Genomic DNA, 22,832 nt, shown 5'->3' on the forward strand with positions numbered 1-22,832 from the left:
GCTGTGGAAACTAGGTCCGAGAGACCATCCCCAAACAATTCCTCACCCTTGTAAGGTAAAACCTCCATGTGCTTTTTGGAGTCGGCATCACCTGTCTATTGCCGAGTCCACAGGACCCTTCTGGCAGAAATTGACATTGCTTTTATTCTAGAGCCCAGTAGGCAAATGTCCCTCTGGGCATCCCTCATATATAGGACAGCGTCTTTTATATGCCCCAGGGTCAGTAAAATAGTATCCTTGTCCAAGGTATCCAGTTCCTCAGACAGATTATCTGTCCATGCTGCTACAGCACTACACATCCAGGCCGACGCAATTGCCGGCCTCAGTATAGTACCTGAATGTGTATAAACAGACTTCAGGATACTTTCCTGCTTCCTATCCGCAGGATCCTTTAGGGAGGCCGTATCCTGTGACGGCAGGGCCACCTTCTTAGATAAGCGTGTCAGAGCTTTGTCTACCCTAGGGGAGGATTCCCAGCGCATCCTGTCCGTTGGCGGGAAAGGGTACGCCATAAGTAACCTTTTGGAAATCAGCACTTTCCTATCAGGGGAATCCCACGCTTTTTCACATAACTCATTTAACTCATGTGAAGGGGGAAAAGTCACCTCTTGCTTTTTCTCCCCAAACATATAAACCCTCTTGTCAGGGACAGGGTTTACCTCTGATATGTGCAATACATCCTTCATAGCTATAATCATGTAGCGGATGGCTTTAGCCATTTTAGGCTGCAATTTTGCATCATCGCCATCGACACTGGAGTCAGAATCCGTGTCGATATCTGTGTCAATAATTTGGGATAGTGGGTGCTTCTGACACCCTGACGGCCTCTGCGCTGTAGGATCAGGCATGGGCTGAGACCCCGACTGTCCCAAGGTTTCAGCTTTATCCAACCTTTTATGCAAGGCGTTTACATTATCATTTAACACCTTCCACATATCCATACAATCAGGTGTCGGAGCCGTTGGCGGAGACACGTCATTCATCTGCACCTGCTCTGCCTCCACATAGCCCTCCTCGTCAAACATGTCGACACAAGCATACCGACACACCACACACACACAGGGGATGCTCTATAGGAGGACAGGACCCCCACAAGGCCTTTTGGAGAGACAGAGAGAGAGTATGCCAGCACACACCCCAGCGCTATATAACCCAGGAATTACACAGTAACTTAGTGTTTACCCAGTAGCTGCTGTATATATAATTAATGCGCTAAATTAATGTGCCCCCCCTCTCTTTTTACCCTCTTTCTACCGTGAGTCTGCAGGGGAGAGCCTGGGGAGCTTCCTCTCAGCGGAGCTGTGGAGAGAAAATGGCGCTGGTGAGTGCTGAGGAAGAAGCCCCGCCCCCTCAGCGGTGGGCTTCTGTCCCACGATTTTGTATAAAAATAATGGCGGGGGCTCATGCATATTACAGTGCCCAGCTGTATATATGCTGCTTTTTGCCAGGAGGTACTCAATTGCTGCCCAGGGCGCCCCCCCCTGCGCCCTGCACCCTACAGTGACCGGAGTGTGTGGGTTAGTGTGGGAGCAATGGCGCACAGCTGCAGTGCTGTGCGCTACCTCATATGAAGACAGGAGTCTTCTGCCGCCGATTTTGACGTCTTCTTGCTTCAACCCGCCGGCTTCTGTCTTCTGGCTCTGCGAGGGGGACGGCGGCGCAGCTCCGGGAACGGACGACCAAGGTTAAGTTCCTGTGTTCGATCCCTCTGTAGCTAATGGTGTCCAGTAGCCTAAGAAGCGCAACCTAGCTGCAGTTAGTAGGTTTGCTTCTCTCCCCTCAGTCCCACGTAGCAGAGAGTCTGTTGCCAGCAGAAGCTCTCTGAAAATAAAAAACCTAACTAAAATACTTTCTTAATAGCAAGCTCAGGAGAGCTCACTAAAATGAACCCAGCTCCTTCCGGGCACAGATTCTAACTGAGGTCTGGAGGAGGGGCATAGAGGGAGGAGCCAGTGCACACCAGTAGTACTAAATCTTTCTTAGAGTGCCCAATCTCCTGCAGAGCCCGTCTATTCTCCATGGTCCTTACGGAGTCCCCAGCATCCACTAGGACGTTAGAGAAAATATACAGTACTAATATCTTTATCCTTTCTTTTCCTTCTTTGTCACATTTCAGTAATAATTCCGATATATACGTAACCTTTCCTGAATTCATATTAAGTGACTGAATATTTTGGAACTGTTAATTAAAAACTTTTTAATCACTGTTACATTCCAGTGACAGAGTGTCCAATACATTAGTTCTCCAAATTTTATAATTAGATTTTTTTTTTTTTTTTTAAGATTCCCAAGAGTATTGAGCAAAATGTGTAAATTATGTTTATTGTTTAGTACTATTAAGCAAATGGTGTGGAGTTTAAACCCTATAGGCTGAGATTAAAGAGAAGAACAAACTAGACTAAAGAAGCATTTTTGTATTTAACTCTCATTATACAAGTTAAAACAACGATCCCACAAAAGTGGTGTGATTTTGTTTGTTTTTTTCCCCACAGAAAGTGGACTAGTCATCATCCCATTAGATGCTAACACTGGCTCAGAGATTTCAGCATGTTGTGTGATGGGACATGGGCTATAATGTGATGCTGCAGATAGAGCTCAAACAACCATTCCAAAGTCTGGCTGCTCACAACAGCATGAGCCATGTACGGTAAGCGCGATTGAAATGATAAATCATGAATTATAAACATCAACAGACTCACACAGTGATTTATGTTATTTCCTTTTATTGCCTGTCACAGAGATTAATGTTATTTCTCTATATACAGTAGTCTGCATAAGTGATTTAAAAAAAACACAAAAATAAAAAAAAACTTTAAAATGGGGCTGATACTTAAAAACAATTACATAGCGCGTCTTATTTTAGGTTAATATAAACAGTAAGGGCGATATTCAAATGTCCCCCATTTTCACGCTGATAACCCCCAGGGGTAGCGAGCTGAAATGCTGGTGTTGCGACAACATTTAAATAGCTGCCGGTGGGTGCGAAAGAGGGCGGGAGCGGGGAAGGACATTTGAATTTTGCCCAAAGAGTATGATGCAGCAAAATCACCACCATTTTCTCGTTTAATAATAATGAATCACACTGTTCCCTGTGACAACCAACAGAACGTGTTAATGTCTGTAAATTCTCTCTTTTGTAACAGACATGCAAAGTTTATCTATCTTCCTGTTGGGGGCTAAGGGCCAGGGCTGTAACTCGGGTACTGCGACCGGTGCCGCAGCACAGAATACCCTGGAGGCAGATCCGACCGCTACGTCAATTTCTATTTGCTGGGCGCCCACTTCTATGTACATTAGTAGAAGTACACCCGACTCCTTTCCTGGAGCCCTGCCTGAGCAGCCTGACTCACTCTAATCTCTGACGTCGCTTCCCCCAGCTCCTGTCTGTAGAGAGAAATGTCATGGCCATACTCCCTTAGTGACACTCTGAGGAGCTGTGTAAGGTGGTGAGAGTCCAGACATATTGATAGTGTGTAACACTGACACTGTGACGGTGTCAGTGACCAGGTAAGTGCTACATTTAGGAGAGAGAGCCTGGATCCGAAATATTGTTCCCACTTGCTGACAGCCAACCCAGATACTGCCCTCACTTGTGGATACACAGAATGCTCCCCAGTAACAAACATGTAAGAGATTGGACGCAGGAGGATCAATGTTCATGGGCGACGGTTCACACCAGACAGCGCGCCCTTCCTTTGGTTCAAGGGGAGGGGTTTCTGTTCTTCAGCCTGACGCCACCCGGCACTGTGACATGACCAAAAGTCACGCTGCGCTGGCTGAGGTCAATGCAGTGCTGCTTTCGGACGTGTCACTGTGTCGGGAAAGTCACTGTGCTAGATTGGGAGAGTGCCGTGTGGCAAGAGTTTTTCACTGAGTAGACTGACCATAACAAATAAAGCCTGGGGAGGACACTGGGGTATAAGAGACACTACTGTGTAGCCAACCTGTGCCCTCCATCTGTTGTGAAACTACACATCCCAACATGTCCTGCCACCGTTTTAGCATTCCCTATAAGCAAAAGTATTTGGTAGACTGTGGCCACAGAGAGGCACATGGTCTGCAATAGTGCCCAGTTGGCATTAAGGGGCCTATTGAGTGCCCCAAAAAACACCTAACATTACAGCATTATCACAAACAGCTTAAACAATTGACACACGACAGGTTGGATTCTGACCCTATGATCTGAGAATTATCAAACCAGATGGTATTGTCCCAACCCTTAAATGTACAGGTTTGGCCAGCCTATGACAACTCTAAGTTCAGTTTCCTGTTCTTTGCCAATGTGATTGGAGCCCAGTGTAATCTTCTGCAGGTTTAGTCAATCTACTTCAAAATTGATGAGCTTTGCATTCAAAGATGCTCCTCTGCATTTCCCGGTTTAACACATGGTTATTTCAGTCAATGTAGCCTTCCTGTTAGCATGAGCTAGTCTGGACATTCTATTCTTAACTTTCTCATTAACAAGGCGTTTTTGCCCACAGAACTACTGTTCATGGGATTTTGTTTTATGTATCATTCTTTGCAAATTCTGGAGACTGTGGATGTATGAAATTTTCAAAATGTTGAAACCACTCCATCTGGCACCAGTAATGAACCTACGGCAAATTCATATAACATTTCTTGCCCAGTCTTCGTTTGTCTCAACAACAACTGAATATCTTGAACATTTCTGCATGGATTTTATGCAATTTTACACTTGCTACATGACTGACCAATTAGATATTTGCATTGACAAACAAGTATATAGCTGTGCATAATAAAATGGCAACAGAGTATATATTAAAATGTAAAGTTGTATCTAAGAACCACATACAATGGGGAATTTGCTAAGATATATAGAACACATTGAATTTATGGACAGTAAAGAAGAGTAACAGAAGCACCCTATTGACATTGTCCTTCTCCATAAAAAATCAGAACATTTTGAGATTTTATAACAGACAATAACAAGCGGCTCTGCATCTTGTGTTATAGCTTCAATCGCATGAACAGCGTGTTTTGGGGTGTAACACCCCATCAGGGGCATTTCTACAGAGGAGGGGGCCCGTGTGTATCTCCGTGTGGGCCCCCTCCTCTGTACGGCGCTGTAGACTCCGGCATTGTGCCGGAGTCTACTGCGCATGTGCAGGTCTCCGGAAACATGGCGCCCGCCATGATCCGGAGACCAATCATTTTGGTGGCGATTTCCACCGCGATTACAGGTCCCGGCGCTGGACTCCGGAAAGGTAAGAGTTAAAATGGGTGCAATGGGTGCGGTGTGGGCCCCCCCTGGACCCAGGGGCCCATGTGCACCGCATCCATTGCACCCATTATAGAAACGCCAATGCTCCTCATATTTGTTTATTCAGGCTGCATTCATTAACATGGCAAACAAAGTCACATGGCCTATTATGTAGTGAACAGCAAGTCTGTGGAAAGCTGTTCGGAGCACTGTCTGGATGGTACTCTCTCTCTCTCCAAGGCCTAGTAAATAGGCCTCTCCAGGCCTCAAATACCATCCACAGGTTATGTTTTGTGGATATCTTCAATCATGCACAGGTGAGTTAATCTGTTGCTTTGTCAGTAATTATCCCAACAATATATCAATATACCGGCTGTCAGGATCCTGGCATTCAGGAGACAGACGCTGGAATCCTGACAGCCAGTGAAATACTGTTGCCCGGGATGCCCAACAAACGTTCGGTATTTCCCACCAACGAGTGGGAAAAGAACCTGGTGAGCGCAGTGATGCTACTGTTGGTAGTGACAACCAGCATCCCATCTGCTGGGATATCATATGTATAACCTCTATAGAGGTATTGAAAAGGAGGTAGTGATTGTAAGATAACTTAAGAAAAAAAAAACAATACTACTGTGCAAAAGTTTTAGGCTTGTGGTGAAAAAAATACTGCAAATTTAGAATGGTTGAAAAAATAGAAGAGTTAATAGTTGATTTTTAAGAATAAACAAAATGCAAAGTAGTTATATTGCATTAGAAAGGTCTCTCCCTGGCAAATATTTCAAAGCAGACTGGGGTTACAAGTTTTGATATTCAGGCTCTTTTGAAGAAGCACAAAGAAACAGGCAATGTTGAGGACTGCAGATGCAGTAGTCGGCCAAGGAAACTTAGTCCATCAGATGAAAGGCACATCATGCTTACTTCCCTTCCCTTCAGTCTAGCCAAAAGTGGCCTTAGTGGAAGAATTGCGGCGAAAAGTCAAACCTTCGACGTGGAAACAAGGTCAAGCGACTCAACTATGCACGAAAACATAGGAACTGGAGTGCAGAAAAATGGCAGCAGGTGCTCTGGAACTATGAGTCAAAACGTGAAATATTTGGCTGTAACAGAAGGCAGTTTGTTTGCCAAAGGGCTGCAGAGTGGTACATGTGTCTGTAGGCAACAGTGAAGCAAGGTGGAGGTTCCTTGCAAGTCTGGGTCTGCATTGCAGCCAATGGAGTTGGGGATTTGGTCAGGATTAATGGTGTCTTCAACGTTGAGAAATATAGACAGGTACTTATCCATTGTGCAATACCATCAGGGAGGCGTCCAATTGGCTAAAAAAAAAATTCTGCAGCAAGACAACGACCCCAAACATACAGCCAATGTCATTATGAACTATCTTCAGTGTAAAGAACAGAGTCCTGAAAGGGATGATTTGGCCCTACAGAGCCCTGATCTCAGCATTGAGTCTGTCTGGGAATTACATGAAGAGACAGAAGGATTTGAGCAAGCCTACATCCACAGTAGTACTGTATATATAAAAGTTAAATGCCTGAAAGATAGTTAAGGTAAAGTTGCTATTAAAAAAACCTAAGTGGTATTTAAAAAGGCACAAATCCTTTTATTCATAACAAGCTTGTTATGAGTCAAGTACAGTTCAAGCTAATAAAGGTGATATATGATTTCCAGAATATTGAGTAAGAGATAGCAAGAATACTTCAATTTAGGGTCAAAGCACTTCCCTTCCTTCTTAAAGACATAATTACTCTAGGGCTTTTAGAAGCATAAAATGATGCAGGTCATTTTTTTCTTTAAAGTATGCATACACATATTAACTAATAAGTCTAATAGCATCCCCTATCTACCAGTCACTTTATTTTAATAGAAAAGAACTGAATGAAAGAGATACATCTCATAAGAAAATCACGATAAAGCAATAAATACAGGAGAGCCTTTAAAGAAGTACTGTACAACAGGAATACAGTATTTAGAACAGTGTATTCCTACTACTGTATGAAATACATTATAATATCCGCGATTTAACCAATTTGTCTGAACAACCATTTTTGTGAAGTGTCCAGTGTTTGGAAGCAAATGTAATTTGCTTCCATACATTACCAGATTTTCATTTCAACCAGCCAGATTGGACAGATGGTCTGCCAAATAACTGTATAGTGTATGCCCTGCTTTAGTACCACAACCATTTCAAACTAATGGGGTCTAACTACAAATGTCAAATGAGCACTAATGGGTCTATTTACAAAAGTACATTTTTGTTAAATTTACCAAGCTTGCCCCAGTAACCAACACCATCTATGTGTTGTTGAGGTCCATGGGATACACAGGGTTAACCTTGGGGTATGCTTGGTGGATACCAGGATTCAGGCACCAAACAGCAAAGCTTTGAGCCTCCTCCCAAGATGCACTGGTCCCTCTCCCCTCATACCCCGCCCACAGCTCAGGCTCTTCAGTTTTAGTTAACAAGTTCAAAAGTAGGAGCTGGAGGGGAGAGAGGGAAGAATGGTACACACAGGAACGCAATCTCACTAGTAGGAGAAGGGAACTGGTGACCGATAGAAGTAACCCACTGAAGCTAGGTGCATCAGGGAGGAAACCCTGTTGATCCCATGGACCTCGAAGGAGGGAATATTCCTAAGCTGAAAGGAGGACATTGAGGCCAAAGGTTGCATCCTGAGAGGCAAATGTATCAAAGGCATAGAACCTAAGAAACGTGTTGGCAGAGGACCACATAGCAGCCTTGCAGAGGTGTTCAGCAGACATGCCATGGCTGGTTGCCCACAAAGGTCCCACAGAGCGAGTAGAGTGAGCAGAGACTGTCTTGAATACTGGTAGGTCAGCTTGCGTGCAGGCCTGTGAGATGGTGAAGCGGAGCTAAAGTTTGTTTATTAGCCGGCCAGTCCCGCTTGTGGAATCCATAGAGGACAAACAAGGAATCAGTATTCCTAATGGAACTGGTATGGTCCACGTAGATCTTGAGAGCTCCGACCACATCCAATGAAACTTCCTCAGGGGAAAGGCCAGTGTATGAAATGCCGGTATCATAATTTCCATATTGATATGAAACTCTAAGACCACCTTGGGGAGGTATCCCTGTTTAGTCCGAAGGACAGCCCTATCATGATGAAAAATCAGAAAGGGGGCAGTGCCCCAAAGTCAGATACTCTGTGGGCGATGGCCAAGAGGAAGAGAGAGTTTTCGCGGTCAACCACTTGATGTCAACAGTAGCCAATGGTTCAAAGGGAGGTTGTTGTAATGCCCAAAGAGCCAAGGACAAATCCCAAAGAGCCACTGGAAGGACAAAGAGGTTCAATCTGGAGTACCCCTTGACGGAAGGTACGGATATCCACCAAGGAAGCAGGTCTTTTCTGAAACCAGACGGACAGACCAGAGACTTGAACTTTGAGAAAGGCAATGCGGAGACCCATGTGCAGGCCAGCCCGTAGAAATGCTAGGAGTCTAGCAATCAGAAACACCAAGGGATCAGTGTGTCAATGAGCACACCACTAAAAGTAAGAATGCCAGATATGGTAATATATGCAAGCTGATGACGGTTTCTGAGCATTAAGCATGGTTTGAATAACCATACTGGAAAGCCCTTATTTCTGAAGGATGGATGACTCAAGAGCCATGCCATCAAAGACAAGCAAGCCAGGTCCAGGTGTAGACAGGAACCTTGTGACAATAGATCTGGTCGAAGAGGAAGCGGGAAGGGCTTGTTTATGGAGAGACACTGAAGATCGGTGAACCAATGGTGCCTGGGGCATTGCGGAGCCACCAGGATGTTTGTGCCACCCTCCTCATTGAATTTGTGTAGCACTCTGGAATGAGAGATACTGGATGGTAGAGATAGGCCAGACAAAAGGGCCACGGAATTGTTAGAGCATCCAAGGTGGTTGCGTCTGGATCCCTTGTCCTGGACCCATACACACGTATCTTGTGGTTGTGTCTGGAGGCCATGAGGTCCACGTCCGGAAGACCCCATTTGTTCACCAGCTGCTGAAAGACATCTGGGTGTAGAGACCACTCTGCGGCGTGTACATCCTGTCGACTGAGGAAGTCTGTTTCCCAGTTGAGGACCCCCTTGATGAAGATTATGGAAATGGTCGGAAGGTGGAGTTCTGCCCTGGTAAGAATCTGAGCTACTTCCTGCATTGCTGCAGCACTGCAAGTGCCCCCCTGCCATTTTTCAAGCCACTGCTGTGGCGTTATCTGACTGTACTTGCATGGGAGAGCCGTGAAGAAGGTTCTGAGCCATTTGAAGGGCCATGTAAACTGCCCAAAGTTCCAGGATGTTGATCAGAATATCCCTGTCTGTTGGGGACCAGTGGCCCTGAAAGTAGTGACTGCCCATGGACTGCTCCCCCCCCCCCCTCGCGGAGGCTAGCATCCATGTTAAGAAAGGGCTACCCTTGCCCAGGTTGGAAGTTTGCAGCCACCAGGAAAGGAACGTCCAGACATTATGAGGTAGAACCACTGATTGAGATTTGATCTGCTTGGGTTGTCTATTCCAACTGGTGAGTAACAGGAGAGGCATGGGTGCATATTCCACCATGTCGAAGGCCGATACCATGGAGCCCAGGGTCTGCATTGTCGAGTGAATAGAGACTTTGCGACTGTGGAGTAGGTTATGAATGCGCAATTGGAGCGCTGCAATCTTGTCCGGAGGAAGAAAGATGCATTGCACTTGAGCATCCAGCAGAGCACCGAGATGGAGCATCCTCTGCGACGGGATGAGAGAGAGGACTTGGCCCAGTTGATCAGCCATCCATGACTCTGCAGGAATGAAATAGTCACCTGGAGATGATGGCGGAGGACCTCTGAGAATGTGCAAGAAGGAGGAGGTCATCCAGGTAAGGGAATATCCTGATTCCCTGTCTGCTAAGATGAACAGCCATCACCGCCATGAGTTTGGTGAACATCCTGGGGGCTGTGGAAAGGCCAAAGGGTAGGGCCTGGAACTAGAAGTGCTGATGGAGGACAGCAAATAGGAGGTATTGTTAATGACAGGGTGCTATAGATATACTGTATGGAGGTAAGCATCCAGTATATCCAGGGAGACCATAAAATCCCCAGGTCACATGGCCAGGACAATGGAACGAAGATTTTCTATTCGAAACCTGTGCACCTTGAGGTATTTATTCATCAATTTTAGATTGAGGATGGGACGATGAGACCCATTGGGTTTCTGAACCAAAAAGCATAGAATATAACCCCTGGCCCTGTTGAGACACAGGGACAGGAATAATCAAGCCTGATTGTAATGAGGAGTGAATGACCGCCTTCAGTGCCTTGGCCTTGTAGGTCTGTTGGTGGAGTGGTAGGAAAGTATCATCTGAGAGGACCATCAGGAATTAAAGCGCGTACTCATGAGAGACCAATTCTTGAACCCAGGCGTCCGTTGTGACCTGACACCACGCATGGGTGAACTGAGGTAGTTTGCCCCCCACTCTGGGGTCCCCCAGGGGAGGCCCATCCTGTCAGGCACAGGGTTTATCCTCTGGTTTGGTAGTTGGGCATCTAGCAGCACAGGCCTGTTTGGGTTTGGACTTAGAGGTTTTTGGGGGTGAGACTGCTAGGGAAGGTCTTCGTTCTGGCCTTGCCCTGGTGGCGAGAGCACAGCTGACTTTGCAAAAATGGGGAGATGTTTAAGTGATTCATTGGCGGACTGGAGGGACTTTGAAGGAGTGCAGGAGAGATGGGAAAAACTGAAACGTGCAATACTAAGGGCAACAGACCTTTGTATCAAAAGGGTTAGGAAAAGCACCAGGAAAAGGAAGCCAGTGTGGTTCACAAAAGTAGTATCAACTAGTGTGAAAGCAAAAAAGATGGCTTTTAGGAAATACAAACAGACTCAAAATAATAACGACAGATAGGTGTATCTTGACAGACGGAAGGATGCTAAGAAAGTGATCAGACGTGCAGAAGCGGAGGAGAAAATGGGCCAGTCAATATATAAAGGGGACAAAAGTTTATTAAGTATATAAATGAAAGGAGAAAATCAAATGGAGGAATAATAAGACTTAAGACAGAGTGAGAATTTGGTGGAGGGAGACAAGGCAATAGCAGATCACCTAAATCATTTTTGCTCAGTATTTACTACAGAAAGAGAAGGGAAGGGGCCACAGTTAAGCTGCAATGACATTCTTAAAAATAAGGTAGATGAAACTACATTTACAGAGGAGAAGGTCCTAACTGAACTTTCAAAACTAAAAGTGGATAAATCAATGGGGCCAGATGGGATACACCCACGGATACTAAAAGAGCTAAAAAAATGTGCTGGTGGCACCATTAACAGAATTATTTAACCAGTCACTAAATTCAGGTGCCATTCCAGAGGACTGTACAAAAGTGGAAGCAAGGAAGAAGCAAGTAACTACAGACCAGGAAGCTATACATCAGCAGTAGGGAAAGTAATGGAAAAACTATTAAAAGAAAGAGTTGTGGAATATCTTAAATCAAACAATTTACAGGATCCAAAACAGCATGGATTTACTGGTGGGAGATCATGCCAAACAAATCTTACTGACTTTTTTGACTCTGTGATGAAAATAATAGATCAAGGGGGAGCTGTAGATGTAGCATATCTAGACTTTAGTAAGGCATTTGACACTGTCCCACATCGCAGACTGCTAAGTAAACTTGAAAGCGTGGGGATGGATTATAAAACAGTTAAATGGATAAGAACCTGGTTGCAGGATAGGAAACAGACAGTTGTAGTAAATGGAGTGCAATCTTTGGAAGGAAATGTTAACAGTGGAGTACCCCAGGGATCTGTACTTGGACCAGTTCTCTTTAATATCTTTGTTGGTGACACTGCAAATTGTATTAAAGGGAAAGTATGCCTTTTTGCAGATGATACAAAGATTTGCAACAGGGTAGACACACTGGGAGGGGTAAAACAAATGATCGATGACCTAGCTAGGCTTGAGAAATGGTCAAGAACGTGGCAACTACAATTTAATGCTAAAAAATGCAGAATCATGCACTTGGGTCTCAAAAACCTAAAGGCTAAATATAGTATCAAGGGTACTATAATGGAAACTACTGAGGAGGAGAGAGATTTAGGAGTCACTATTTCAAGTGACTTAAAGTCAGGAAAGCAATGCAACAAAGCAATGAAAAAGGCAAGTGAGACGCTTGATTGCATAGCGAGAGGACTCAGTAGCAGGAAAAAAAAGTAATAATGCCACTGTATAGGTCATTGGTACGGCCTCATCTTGAATACTGTGTCCAGTTCTGGAGACCATATCTCCAGAAGGATATAAATACATTAGAGAGTGTACAAAGAAGGACAACTAAAATAGTGCATGGCCTACATCACAAAACTTACCCGGAAAGGCTAAAAGATCTTAACATGTACAGTTTGGAGGAGAGAAGGGAAAGGGGGGACATGATAGAAACTTTCAAATATACCAAGGGTTTTAACAAAGTTCAGGCAGGAAACATTCTTCAAAGGAAGAGGAGTATTAGAACTCAAGGACATACACTGAAACTGGAGGGAGGCAGGTTCATGGGCAATTTAAGGAAAAATTACTTCACAATAAGGGTAGTGGACAACTGGAATAGCCTCCCATCAGAAGTGGTAGAGGCTAAGACTGTAGAGCAATTTAAACATGCTTGGGATAGGCATATGAATAGCCTTACAAAGAATTAAGGTTCAAAAAGGGTTGAGATTACCTAAAAAATAAAAAAGGGGCAGACTAGATGGGCCAAGTGGTTCTTATCTGCCGTCAAATTCTATGTTTCTATGTAAGGCCGAGGCCACGTAGAGGAGGCTGAGTGCAGGCAAGCTGTTTTAGAAGTTGCCAGGTTAATTTACAGTATCTAGAGCAGCCTCACAAATGTAATAGGCGGCATCTCTAATGCGGACAATTAATGACAGTTGTACCTTGGTTACCTCCAAAGGCAAACTGTTTTCAAGGGCATCCACCCAGTTTTCAATGGCTTTAGCCAACCAGGCCGTAGTCGTGGCAAGTCTGGCTGTGGCTCCTGCAAGTAAATATAAAAATGTAAGATACGTGTCCAATTGTCTGTCCGGAAGGTCCTTCAGGGAGGACGCTGTTGGAATTGGAAGAATGGTACTTTTAATCAAGCGTGTCATATGAGAATCCACAGTAGGTGGATTTTCCCATTTTGTACAATCAGCCGTGGGTAACGGATAAAAGGAGCTTAGCCTTTTAGGTACCGTAAACTTATTGCTCCGAGTTTTCCATGCCTCATTCATAGCATCAGAGAAATGATCAGTGTGTGGAAACTCGGCTACAACTTTCTATAAATTACCCAGAGGATATTTAGATTTTGGGGCTGGTTCAGTATCTTCAAGCTGGAGTGAGAATTTAACTGCTCTAACTAAAGCAGCCACATTAAATTTGGACTGCACCTCTTCCTCCACAAAGGGGAGTATGCATCAGAGACATCAGCCTGATCTGCTGCAGCAGAAGATTCATCAGAATCTGAGAGTGGCATAGACTGTGAAGATGGCACAGTTTGCTTATTGGTAATAGATGTAGGTAGTGTCCCCTGGCCCTGTAATATGTTTTTAAATGTAGCAGATGAAGCAGCCAGACTCTTTATAGAGTTAGAGAACATGTCCAACCATGGAAGACGGACGGGTGTGCCTGGTATGGGCTGATAAACAGGCTGTAATGGCTGTGGGAGACGCATAGAGGGGGTCACAGATGGGGGTGCAATATTGTCAGCAATTTTTGCCAGCATGTTAGTAAAAGCGGACCATGGAGCTGATGGGCCCGGGGGCACAAAACAAGAGGTGCACTGACCATCTTGTAATAAATCCTGAGGTAAAACCTCCAAGGTACAGGTACTACATGACACTAGTTCTCAGTCTGTTTAGCTGCCTTGGTCTTGTTCGATATAACTGCAAGGAGTGTTCGCACACGATATGGTAATGTGCAGCATGTAACTGTGAACAGTATGTGACAATGAGCCTGCACAAATACAATAATATGCAATGTGTGGCAAAGTAAACCCTGTACACACCAGTATCTAAGGGTTACGGTAGTAAGAAAGGTACAGGGAAGCAATATAATGGAAAGAGAGCAAAGTACAGACAGCAAAACTAGCATACGTCACATACCATGCAGATAACACAATTTAACTGCAAAGGGCACTGATATCAACTATCCAGCTATCAGATTAGAGCTGGTAGGAAGTAGCAATTTGTACATCCTGACTCCAAGGAGAGGTATGCAGGGAGACCAAACCCAGCGTTCCCGGAGACCTGAAGAGCTCTTGCAATGGCTGCCCAGTGTCTCTGTGAGGAAGAAGGGTGAAGAAGGAGCAGCCTAGGGCGGGAAGATCTCAGCAGAATGGCGCCCTGGGCTGGGGGAGGGGCCACTGAGGTAGGCTGCCTCTCCTTGCTGACATCCACCACTGGTTCCCTGGCCTTATAACAAGTATCTCTCAGCACCAGTAAAGTAAGCCCTGGTGGTCTAGTGAAGCCTAACGTCATACAATGGTCTTGGCAGGCGCTGATGGTATCAGCAGGCGCTCCACTGCCCCCACCCCGAATCCACCACTGAGACCAATAATGCAACGGTCAACCCAGTTAAATATATCTCAGACTCGGAATCACAATCAATCAATCAATTTATATACTAGTTCTGGATTTACAGATTTATCAGTCTGTATGCAGAGCCTACAGATAGAATTAGAGACTCTGCTGCAGTTTAATAGCTGCGATCCTAAACCACGTACCAGAAATTACAAGTTACCTCAATGACACTTTGCGTCAGATGGACATCATGATTAATCATCTTGTTCAGAGGAGATATCATAGAAGATTACTTTGTATAAAAACAAAAAGTACTAGACATGACCTTATGAAGAACAGAAAAAGTATTGAGAACCGTAGAGCTGAGCAGTTTGGGCTCGCAGAAATCCAACAGAACTGAATTTAAGAGTACTGAGTAGTATCAAGTATAATCTCGAATCTGTGTACCAAAATCAGACCTTATCACGAGGCAAAATATCATTTGGAAATCTAATATCTCGCATGCTTTCAATTGCAAAATCAATTCTGAGGCAAAGCAGGTTAAACATAATCCCCTGTACTTGAGGTTTTTTTAATCTCATATACAGTAAGAGCACTGCGGGGTCGCTTATCTGCCACTTTGGTACTATTGCATGTATACAAAGGAGGAAGGATCGCTACTTGTCAGTCGACATACAGAAGCTGGCTGCTCTGCATCTCTAACTTACATTATTAGAGAAGATAAAGATTGAACAGTCTTCCTGCATTAACCTTTCTCTGCAATAAGACTTCCCAAGTGGGACCCTGCAATTTTTACTACCTATTAAGTTACATAATTATATAGAGGACACACACTGGGAGAAATAATATTGAGACTGGATAAAAAAACTCTCCATAACACAATGAAGATAAGTGTGTTATCTTATCTAGGGGTAATTAGTGTTTTATTACACACAGGATTAATACCGGGTTTTCCAAATTACAGTATCTTGGGAATCATATGTATTCAGGGGAGAAATCCCACAAGGAGTCCCTGGCGGGCATTTGACTTTTTCAAATAAAACCGCTATCGAAAGAATGCTTATAATATATAATTCTTTACTTGATACTACACTATTATTTTATTTTCGTGAATTAAAAGATATCAGTCCCCCCATTACCTATCGCTCTCTGTGTACTAATAACATACTGTTTACCTGTTGTAAATTCATTGTAAAATCATCAGACTGTATTACATTCAGTGATAGACCAGTCTATAGGTCAGAATGATCACCTTAGTACCAGCAACACTGGCACTAGTATTACCATACCTCCCAATATCGTGAGCGGGCAACGTGGAACCCCCTGGTGCGGTGAAGCTGTGCATGCCTGAAAAGGAGGCATGACCTAGAGAAAAAGGGTGTGGCTTTGCAGGAGTGCCACGACCGGGAGCCACGTCCCTGTTTTTGTCACTATGGGTGCATGCCCAGCTCTCTGTGAGCTGCTGGCATGCCCCTCTACCTGTCTCCTGTGAAGAGACGCTGTGAGCAGTGAGTGACAGGAGCCTCTTAAACTGCTCCCCCCACCACCACAGCGGGACACTGCAGCACACACAAAAAAAAAGGGACTTTCTCGCAAAAATCTGTACAGTTAGGAGGTATGGTACTACTATTAGCAAGTCACCATCTTCTAATTGTGGAAACAAAATTCATGTGGGAAGAATAAAGATTAAAAATGGCTGTTCCAAGTCATGTAAATTGTGCTCAATGTCAAATAAAACTCATGTGATGTGAATGGCAGTGGAAATGTCACTGATGCTGAATGTAATAATTTGTCAGAAATATAGCCAACAGTTCATACACCACCTGTGTGCAGGGAAAGGCTCAGGCCATGGCCACTTTTTGTTCGACCTGGTACCACTACTAGTAGAAACAAGTCCAGGCTAAAAGTGAGTGGCCAACAGATCTACATCTCCTGCAACTTCCCAAGCATTAAGTGTAGTTCTAGAGGTATATTTTCAAACGTTTGTTAGAATAAAATGTGGTGGTGTTGCCCATAACAACCAATCAGATTCTAGCTATCATTTTGCTATTACATTCAAGAAAATGATATACAGAATCTGATTGACTGCTGTGGAAAACACCACAGTCTGTCTATTTAGAAGCTTTAGTAAATCTACCCATAGTACTTTGACTGGTGTCACTTTCAAAACAGACATACCCTTAACTAAAAATAACACTGAGAGTCCAAGGGTGTCCATGAGTGGCATGTGTATGTCAGACAGAGAACATTTGTAACTGTAATAAGTTCTGAGAAGCATCCTCATACAATTTCTATGTCATCTGAAAATGTGAGGAAGACTAGTTTCAAGGAAGATTTAGGAAAAGGATGAAAATTTGGAAGATGTTAATCTGAAACAGGATGATGGTGATCACTGTATCTGACAAAGATGAGGATGGTGATGACTTTGTTGTACGTGAAAATAATGACGATGATGGTGACGAATATCTCCAAGTAAGGCCACAACCAGTGGTCCCATCTCATATACATAAGCACATTGATGTTATGGCTGAACAAATTACCAAAAAATTCTCAGGAGTGAAACTATTTCTACACCAATCTGGACAATGTTGATCAAGCTATCTATAGCCTTTGTGAAACTAAAATAAGTCAAGGTAGGAATGTGAACCATTAATACTCCTTTCAGACTGCAATAGGCGGGTCGTACCCGGGAGCCATATACGGTGCTTCCCGAGTGCGACCCGCCTCAGGCTCCTTTCACAATGGCGTCCCAGCTCGGCATATTGCCGCATTGGTGACGTCAGCGATGACACGTACAGAGGTGGTACTTGGAGATTAGATTATCTCCATGCGCCGCCTGTCCAAGGAGTGTGAATGAGAAATGGGTCGCATCGAACCGGCAACCCGATCACACCGCACAGTGACCAGGGTTGAAACAGTGTTCAACCCGGGAAATTTCCCCTGGGTCTCTTCAGACCACACAGCAACCCGGGATATGCACGCATGTGCAATAACCCGGGTTAAAAGCCGGCGGTCTGAAAGGGGTATTAGTCACCTCCTCACTAATATATCATTAACAGCATAATCATGCAGTTGCAATAAGCACTCCAAAAATAGCAACCTACAGCAAAATCCTAATGCAATCTTTATCACCAACACCTTCATTATTGGCCTTCACAGAAGCAGTATTAAGTAGTCCTGTATCACTGCATAAAATGCAAACTGACTTCTGAAATGCAATCAATAATTCACAAAATAATTACTGGAAACAAGAGGAGCTGCTGTTGGGGGAAGAGTATTGTCTAAGAAGGGGAACCAGAGAAAGCACAGTTCGATCACTTTTTGGTCAATCATTTGAAAGTGGAAGAAAGTATGACAGCCATCATCCTGTTGCACAGAAAGTCACCCAAGCCGTTATAGCCATTATCGCACTTGACCTACATCCAACAAATGCTACAATAAATGCAAAAGGTTTCAGACGATTTTTAGAGGTCACATGTCCATGCTACCAAATTCCATCTCAATTTCATTTGTCTCAAAAAGCAATCCCACAGCTACACAAGGAGAAAACAAACAGTGGTTGTGTTACCCATAGTGTACTCGCTAAAATTATACACCTAACTACAGATACTAGTCAAACAAAAGACTACATGACCATGACAGCCCATTGGAAAGGTGCATCACCTCCAACATCAGTGTCAGCAGTAGCAACATCATCCTCAGCATTATCCTCATTCTGATGCAGCAAATAGAAAACTGGCCAAACTTCAGCAAATGCCGTTTCCGGATGTTTGGTCACATACCGCATATGTACCAAGCCACAGAATCTGATAGATCATGGGGACTGGATGCGGTGGGCAATGCCATCTTCAGAAACCTATAGGCTTCTATTGCACCTCCCTGCTGAGAGGGATCCAACTGGATCCCTCCCAGCAACCCGACGCATGCGCAGATAGGATCCAGAGTCCTAAACCCGGAAGTCTTATTGTAAAGGACATCTCTTACCGAAAGAACTGTCCCAGGGCCATAACTAGGTGTGGGCGGATGGTGCTTAGCACACAGCGCAGTTGCTCTGTGGGTGCACCATCTGCGTCCACACTGATTGCCTGCCACCAGCTGCAGCGCTGCCCGCTGTAGTGTACAGTGTATTAGTAGTGCTGCTGTGTATTGTGACTAATGGATGCTACCGTGCTGTGTAATGTGACTAACGGGTGATACCATGCGGTGTATTGTGACTAACGGGCGCTAATGTGTGGTGTAATGTGACTCACGGGCGCTACTGTGCAGTGTAATGTGACTCACTGGCACTACCGCGCTGTGTATTGTGACTAATGGATGCTACCATGCGGTGTAATGTGACTAATGGACACTACCGCGCTGTGTATTGTGACTAATGGACACTACCTTGCTGTGTAATGTGACTAACGGCCGCTACTGTGCAGTGTAACGTGACTAATGGACTCCGCATGAAGCCACACCACTATTTTTTTGGTGCACATACTTAACTTTTTGTAATTGATGGGGGGGGAGTGGTAAAATTAAATTTCAAAACATGATGGGGGGGGGGGCGGGGCGAGCTGATGCTGTTTCTTGCACGCAGTGCTAAAATGTCTGTTTACGGGACTGAACTGTCCTTTGTGATTTTCTTCATGCAAACTTTGTTAGTAAATGCTATGCATGCAGAGTGTGGCAGGATGCATTGGAGGCAAAATGGATGCTTCCTGTAGCCTGCCCTCTGCCAGCACAGCAGTACTAATACACAATGTTACAATGCATTCATGCAATAAAGTGATGCTGGGAGAAAAACACATGGGGGGTAATTCAGAGTTGATCGCAGCAGCAAATTTGTTAGCAGTTGGGAAAATCCATGTGCACTGCAGGTGGGGCAGATATAACATTTGCAGAGAGAGTTAGATTTGGGTGGGTTATTTTGTTTCTGTGCAGGGTAAATACTGGCTGCTTTATTTTTACACTGCAATTTAGATTTCAATTTGAACACACCCCACTTAAATCTAACTCTCTCTGCACATGTTTGATCTGCCCCCCCTCCTGCAGTGCAGATGGTTTTGCCCAACTGCTAACAAATTTGCAGCTGCGATCAACTCTGAATTACCCCCATGGTCATTAATAGCCTAATTGGGTAAGTATTTATCTCTGAAGAAAGTACAATTAAACATATTGGAGCTTTGGAATTAACTTTTTTTTAATAGTCATGGGTGCCGCCTCATTTTGTGTATAGATATTATATATTATACACACAGCCACACACAAAGGTGGGCAATAAGTAAGGTAACAAGACCTCTTATGTGCGTAACGTTCTCTGTTTCATTCTAATTTCCAAACAGGCCAGAGCAGGTAGACCACTGCTTCCCCTCATGGCCATTAGACTGCACCTCATATCAGTCACACTGTCCCAACATCAGTTGTAAGATGGAGGGGCTTGTGGAAACATGGTCAAACATTGAGGTGCATATCAGCAGCAGAAATTCATTGGGTTTGGTGCATTAGCCTGTGGCGGATGTGATTGGCCAGACAGATTGCTGCTCATCTTGAATGCCTGTCCTGCCGTTATCAAAGGCAGTGCACCAAACCCAAACCTGCTTCCATGACATGATGTTCTCACCATACACCTAGACAAGTAGGAGATAATTATTTCACTGGTGGCAACAGACAGAGCTGGATTATGGGAGGGGCGACAGGGGGCGATCGTCCCGGGGCCCCCACACACAGAGGCAGGGTATTGAAGTGTAGCCCCCTCTCTGTGCTACCCCTTACATCCCGTGCTTTGCGACCAGGCACCTGGGACAACACCTGCCGCTGCTCTCTTCATACAGTACAGTGCTGAGTGGCTCCTGGGTCCCCTCATCAGCGGGATACGACATATACAGTATCACGTCCGTGCTGCTGATGAAGGGACTTGGGAGCTGCTCTGCGCTGTATGCAGCCTGAGCCGCGGCGGGCATTGTATCAGGTTCTGGGTTGCAAAGCATGGGCGGTAAGGGGTAGCACGGAAAGGAGGGGGGGTGAGGGGGGAGCTGGGTTTGCACTATGGCCATATGGGGGAAGGGGGATAAAGGGCGGGTTGTGCACAGGGCAAGAGGTAATTTTATTGGAGGGGGCCCCCACAATTTTGTTGTCCTGGGGCCTCCACATGCCTTAATCCGGCCCTAACAAAGGGGGTTGGAATCGCACAAATTAGAGTAACACACTGCATAGCAACATTCACCACAGGCAGTAGAGTTCAGAGATCCCATAAACACAACATACAGTACAGGTTGAGTCTCCCTTATCCAAAATGCTTGGGACCAGAGGTATTTTGGATATCGGATTTTTCCGTATTTTGGAATAATTGCATACCATAAGGAGATATCATGGTGATGGGACCTAAATCTAAGCACAGAATGCATTTATGTATCATATACACCTTATACACACAGCCTGAAGGTCATTTTAGCCAATATTTTTTATAACTTTGTGCATTAAACAAAGTGTGTGTACATTCACACAATTCATTTATGTTTCATATACACCTTATATACACAGCCTGAAGGTCATTTAATACAATATTATTAATAACTGTGTATTAAACAAAGTTTGTGTACATTGAGCCATTAGAAAACAAAGGTTTCACTATCTCACTCTCACTCAAAAAAGTCCGTATTTCGGAAAATTCCGTATTTCGGAATATATGGATATGGGATACTCAACCTGTATAACAAGGTTTGGAGTAAGTGTGTGACACCTAGTGCTGCTTCCTGCACATAATGCTGCTATTATGTAAATAATGAGCCCCCCCAAGATATTGTTTGCTTTGAAATCCATGGCAGGGCTGGGAAAATGGAATCTGCAATTCAAATTAAAAAAAAGGAGAAAATGTTCCAGAAGTCAGAAAATAAATAAAAGGTAAATGTAATTGGTAATAAACACACATGTATAGCTCACTTAGGCAAACTCTCACACAATCACCGGCCTTACCTATACTTGCCTACTTTTGAAAACTAGTTTCAGGGAGATTAAAGTTAGTGGTTGGTAGTGGAACATACTTGCCTACTTTGAAAACCTCCTCTCCAGGAGATGCAGGTGGGCAGCCACAGACAGGGTCGTGCTAATTGTGTCATTAGACCATGGCCCATTGCAGCGAAAAGGCCACGATTAGCATCTATCTGCATAGGAGGCAGGGCTGGATGATGCAATTGCCATGAAATCAAGCTATTCGGCTTCGTCCCCTTCTCGAATTACCGTATAATTCTCCGCATTCTGCCCAATTATCTATGAAGTGAGCAGAATGCGGGAGGGGTGCCCACTCTTCCGGAGGTGCAGGTTACTACCTGAAAAATTGGGTGTCCCCCGCAGAAACCGGGAGAGTAGGCAAGTATGTAGTGGAATGGTAGTAAAATGGGGATCACCGTTGAGGAGGCTTGCAAAGCTCCCCCTAAAGGGCATGGTTAGCTCCACAAATGGGTATATCAATGCTTAATTGCATGTTTGAATATTTCTATAGAATATTAGTAACAATATATTTTGGGAAATTTTGCAAGTATTAACATCCTCCTACTCCACTACCTCTCCTCTTGATCCTATACCCTCACAGGTCAGTAAAACTTTGTCTCCTGTGCTTATCCCAACCTTAACTAAAATCTGTAATCTCTCTCTCTCTCACTACTGGTATCTTTCCCTCTCTGTTTAAACATGCAGTGATTACTCCCATTCTAAAAAAAACACAACTCTGACCCAAACACACTCTCTAACTACCGTCCCATTTCTCAGCTACTCAGTCCCTCCAAGCTACTTGAGAGACTTGCCTACACTCACCTTACACACTTTATTAACTCCCACAACTTATTGGACCCACTTCAGTCAGGCTTTCGTGCCCAACACTCCACAGAGACGGCACTAACCAAAGTAGTGAATGATCTAGTCACTGCTAGATCAAAAGGCCATTACACACTACTTATTCTTCTAGATCTCTCTGCTGCTTTTGACAATGTTGACCACTCTCTTCTCATACAAACACTACAATCCCTAGGTCTTCAGGACACAGCCCTTACTTGGTTCTCATCCTACCTATCTAATCGCCCTTTCAGTGTTCACTTCTCTGATTCTACCTCCTCTTCTCTACCT

The 22,832-nt window shown here is 44.4% G+C and overlaps 1 protein-coding gene and 1 long non-coding RNA gene across 5 annotated transcripts in view; one reads left to right on the plus strand and one right to left on the minus strand.

Moving 5' to 3' along the window:
* ELMO1 (engulfment and cell motility 1) overlaps nt 1-22,832 on the minus strand; it is a 910,002-nt gene that overhangs the window by 488,695 nt on the left and 398,475 nt on the right. The gene's annotated exons all lie outside the window — the stretch shown is intronic.
* The window catches only part of LOC134929025 (uncharacterized), a 68,215-nt gene continuing 47,885 nt past the window's right edge, over nt 2,503-22,832 (plus strand). The window contains exon 1 of the long non-coding RNA XR_010178220.1: nt 2,503-2,647. This is a non-coding gene — a long non-coding RNA (uncharacterized LOC134929025). The remainder of the gene's footprint in view (nt 2,648-22,832) is intronic.

This window comes from Pseudophryne corroboree, chromosome 5, assembly GCF_028390025.1.
Source record: "Pseudophryne corroboree isolate aPseCor3 chromosome 5, aPseCor3.hap2, whole genome shotgun sequence".
NCBI classification, from domain to species: domain Eukaryota; kingdom Metazoa; phylum Chordata; class Amphibia; order Anura; family Myobatrachidae; genus Pseudophryne; species Pseudophryne corroboree.